The sequence below is a fragment of the Penaeus vannamei genome, chromosome 17 (assembly GCF_042767895.1).
Source record: "Penaeus vannamei isolate JL-2024 chromosome 17, ASM4276789v1, whole genome shotgun sequence".
Lineage (NCBI taxonomy): Eukaryota > Metazoa > Arthropoda > Malacostraca > Decapoda > Penaeidae > Penaeus > Penaeus vannamei.
The window spans coordinates 25,123,969-25,128,968 of NC_091565.1; positions in this window are offsets into that span (position 1 = coordinate 25,123,969).

Below are 5,000 nucleotides of genomic sequence, written 5' to 3' on the forward strand. Positions count from 1 at the left end.
TGTTTTTAAATGAAATTGGTTGGGTTTTTTTTCTTGTTTTATTTTTAACTTTTTTTGTAGGAAATCTGGTGATCTTTTAGTTTTAGTTTTCCCGTTTCGGTGTCACCCGACTGGGTTTTTATGTCGTTTTTTTTTTTAGGTTTAAAGGTTTTTTTTAAACCTCAGTCTGGCCAGACTTGCTGTTTTGCTTTTTTGTATGGGAAGGCCCTTCCCCGGTCTCCCCTCTGGAAGTCTTTTTTTTTAGTTTTTGCATAGAAGTAGTAATTTTAGGTGCCCTTTTCACTTTTTTCATTTGTATTTTTTTTAGTTATTTTTAGTATGTATTTTCCTTGGTTAGGCTGGCAAAAGTGGTATTAAGGGAAATATTTAGTTGTTCCCCCCACGCTACCCCTTAAGGGGGTTGAATTTACAGGGGTTAACCAGGTCTATTTGGGTATCCCCCCCCAGCATCAAAGGAGGTCAGAATTCAAAAAAAGTGACTTGATGAACTGGGAAAAGGGGCCCCCGGGTTAGACGGATAATAAATAAAATTATTCAGTATTTTAATGAAAAAAAATTGAAGTTTAAAAATGAAAAAGGTTAGGTATTACAGATTTTGAGGATTTAAAAATTAATTCGTTATTATGAGGATTTTAAAATTAATTCAGGAAAATTTTGAGGGTTCTAAATTAATTGGGTAATTATGAGGGTTTTAATTAATTCAGGCAATTATGATGATTTTTAATTTTTTTTTTCTTTGTAAATTTGATGTTGAAAAAAATTAAAAAATTGGGCAAAAACATAATTATAATTTTATTTCGATAATTATGAATAAAAGTAAAAATTAAATTTTAAAAATTTTTTTAAAATGGATTGAAATAAGAAAAAATATTTTAAATTTTCATTATTTATTATTTGTGTTATTTTTTAAAAATTTATTATTTTATTATAAAATTGTAAAAATTTGAAAAAAGGAGTAATGAAAAAATTTATGTGATAATATTTTAGTCCCTTTTAAAGAAAAATTTGGGAGAATAATAAAAATTCCCAAAAATCGAAAAAACGGAAAATCTAGGTATTTAGAATTCCCCCGGAAAGTCGAAAAAAACCCCTTTTCGCTTTTTAATGGTAATTTGAGGATTTTAACATTAATTCAGATAATTATGATGATTTTATGAAATTCCTTTATTTTGAAAAAATAGGATTTTGATGTAATGGGGTTTTTTAATGAAATAAAAATTAAAAAATTAAATTTTTGATAATTTTGATAATTAGCAAAAATAGAAAAAAGTTTTTCCCAAAAATTTTTCTATTAAAGGGAAAAAATTTAAAAATCATTTTTATCATTGTCATTATTAAATTATTTACAAATTTTTTCTAAAAATTTTTATCATTATTGTATTAATTTATAAATAGTTTTAATGATAAAAAAAGCAATAATAATTAGTAAAAATTATTATAACTGCAATAATGATGATAATAACACTTTAATCATTATGATAATGAATATAATGACAATAATCATGAAGATAATGACAGTAATGATAAATAGGATAATATTCATTATTCAGTCGAAAAAACGGCAAAATCTAGCACATTAAAAAAGCCTGTTGAGAGAAACGTCGAAAAAAACCCTTTTCGCTTTTTAATGGTAATTATGAGGATTTTTACATTAATTCAGATAACTATGATGATTTTCATGATAATTCCTTTATTATTGACAATAATGAGGATAATTATGATGATAATGACAATTAAAATGACAATGATAATGATAAAAACATAATTATAACGATAATTTTGATAATTACTGCAATAATAGCAATAATCACCTCTATTCCAATATTTTTCATAATAATAATGGCAATAAAAATAAGAATAACATCATTATCATTGTCATTATAATTATCATTATTGTCATTATTATTTCTAAAATTATCATTTTTGCTATTATCATTATATAAATAGTTATAAAAATAAAAATAGCAATGATAATTAGCATAATAATTATTATGACTGCAATAATGATAATAATAATAATGATAATCATAATGATAATGACTATAATGATAATAAACATGAAAATAATGACAGTAATGATAATAATCATGATAATAATAATAATTCAGTCAATTTATAATGAAATAAAGACCAAAGTAATCAAATCCCAAAAGTCGAAAAAACGGCAAAATCTAGCGTATTTCAACCTTGTGGATAATTACTGCAATAAAAGCAATAATTGACTCTATTCCAATAATTTTCATACTAATAATGGCAATAGAAATAAGAATAACATCATTATCATTGTCATTATAATTATTATCATTGCCATTATTTCTAAAATTATCATTAATGCTATTATCATTATATAAATCGTTCTAATGATAAAAATAGCAATAATAATTAGCATAATAATTATTATAACTTTAAAAAAAATGATAATAATAATGATAATCATGATGATAATGACTGTAGTGATAATAATCATAAAATAATGACAGTAATGATAATAATGATGATAATCATTATTCAGTCCATTTATAATGAAATAAAGGCCAGAAGTAATAAAATCCCACAAGTCGAAAAAACGGCAAAATCTAGGTTATTACAGCCTTTTGAGAATAACGTCGAAAACCCCCGTTTTTCGCTTTTTAATGGTAATTATTAGGATTTTAACATTAATTAAGGTAATTATGAGGATTTTCATGATAATTCCTTTATTATTGACAATAATGATGATAATTATGATGATGATGACAATGACAATAATGAGGATAATTATGATGATAAGGACAATGATAATGACAATAACAATGATAAAAACATAATTATAATGATAATTTTGATAATTACTGCAATAGCGATAATTAACTCTATTCCAATAATTTTCATACTAATAATGGCAATAGAAATAAGAATAACATCATTATCATTGTCATTATGATTATTATTATTGTCATTATTATTTCTAAAATTATCATTATTGCTATTTTCATTATATAAATAGTTATAATCATAAAAATAGCAATAATGATTAGCATAATAATTATTATAACTGCAATAATGATGATAATAATAATGATAATCATGATGAAAATTACTATAGTGATAATAATCATGAAAATAATGACAGTAATGATAATAATAAAGACCAGACGTAATAAAATCCCAAAATTCGAAAAAACGGCAAAATCTAGCGTATTACAGCTGTTTGAGAGAAACGTCGAAAAACCTCCCTTTTCGCTTTTTAATGGTAATTATGAGGATTTTAACATTAATTCAGGTGATTAGGATGATTTTTATGATAATTCCTTTGTTATTGACAATAATGAGGACAATTATGATTAAAAGACAATGAAAATTTTAATTATAATGATAATTTTGATAATTACTGCAATAATAGCAATAATTAACTCCAATAATGTTCATACTAATAATGGCAATAGAAATAAGAATAACATCATTATCATTGTCATTATAATTATTATTGTTGTCATTATTATTTCTAAAATTATCATTATATAAATAGTTATAATGATAAAAATAGCAATAATAATTTGCATAATAATTATTATAACTGCAATAAAGATGGTAATAATAAGGATAATCATGATGATAATGACTATAATGATAATAATCATGAAAATAATGACAGTAATGATAATGATGATAATAATCATTATTCAGTCCATTTATAAAGGCCAGAAGTGATAAGATCCCACAAGTATAAAAACGGCAAAATCTAGCGTATTACAGCCTTTTGAGAGAAACGTCGAAAAACCCCATTTTTTGCTTTTTATTGGTAATTATTATTTTAACATTAATTCAGGTAATTATGAGGATTTTAATGATAGTTCCTTTATCATTGACAATAATGATGATAATTATTATGATAATGACAATGATAATGACAATAATAACTATAATTACAATGATAATTTTGATAATTAGTGCAATAATACCAATAATTAACTCTATTCCAATAATTTTCATACTAATAATGGCAATAGAAGTAAGACTAACACAATTATCACTGTCATTATAATTATTATTGTCATTATTTTTTCTAAAATTATCATTATTGGTATTATCATTATATAAATAGTTATAATGATAAAAATAGCAATAATAATTAGCATAATAATTATCATAACTGCAATAAAGATAATAATGATAATTATGATAATGACTATTATGATCATTGGGGGCAAAGCAGATAAATAGGCTGGAAATCGTGGGCCTCGTCCTCAGATCCTCCTGAGCTCTCTGTCTGCGCTTTTCCCTTTCGCTTTTCTACGCCTGACTCTTAATTCTGAGCTAACTTTCCTCCCTCTACCTATCTCCACTTCTACCTTACGTAGTCTACCTCCAATCCTCTCTACTTCTACCTTACTCTACCTCTACCCCCCTCTACTTCTACTTTACTCTACCTCTACCCCTCTCTACTTCTACCTTACTCTACCTCTACCCCTCTCTACTTCTACCCTTTCTCTACCTCTACCCCTCTCTACTTCTACCTTACTCTACCTCTACCCCTCTCTACTTCTACCTTACTCTACCTGCACCCCTCTCTACTTCTACCGTATTCTACCTCTACCCCTCTTTACTTCTACCTTACGTAGTCTACCTCTAACCTTCTCTACTTCTACCTTACTCTACCTCTACCCCTCTCTACTTCTACTTTACTCTGCCTCTACCCCTCTCTACCTTTACCTTACCTTACCTTACTTTTACCTCTACCCCTATTTTTTATATATATGTTAACTCGGTTATTTTTGAGAACTTAATTGATTTGATCACGGTTGTAAGGACGCGGATTCAATGGAGGCTATTTTGATGAGAAACTTAAGCTTTTCTTCTTCATAATAAGGCGCAGTGCTCTAGTTTGTTTTGGGATCTGTGTTTTTGTCATTTTTAAGTCCTGAGCTTTTTCGCTTTCGTCTGTTTTTTTCCCTTTTATTAATTTTATCACAAAATTCATTTGTAAGTATATAATGATAATAGCAATAATGATTATTTTA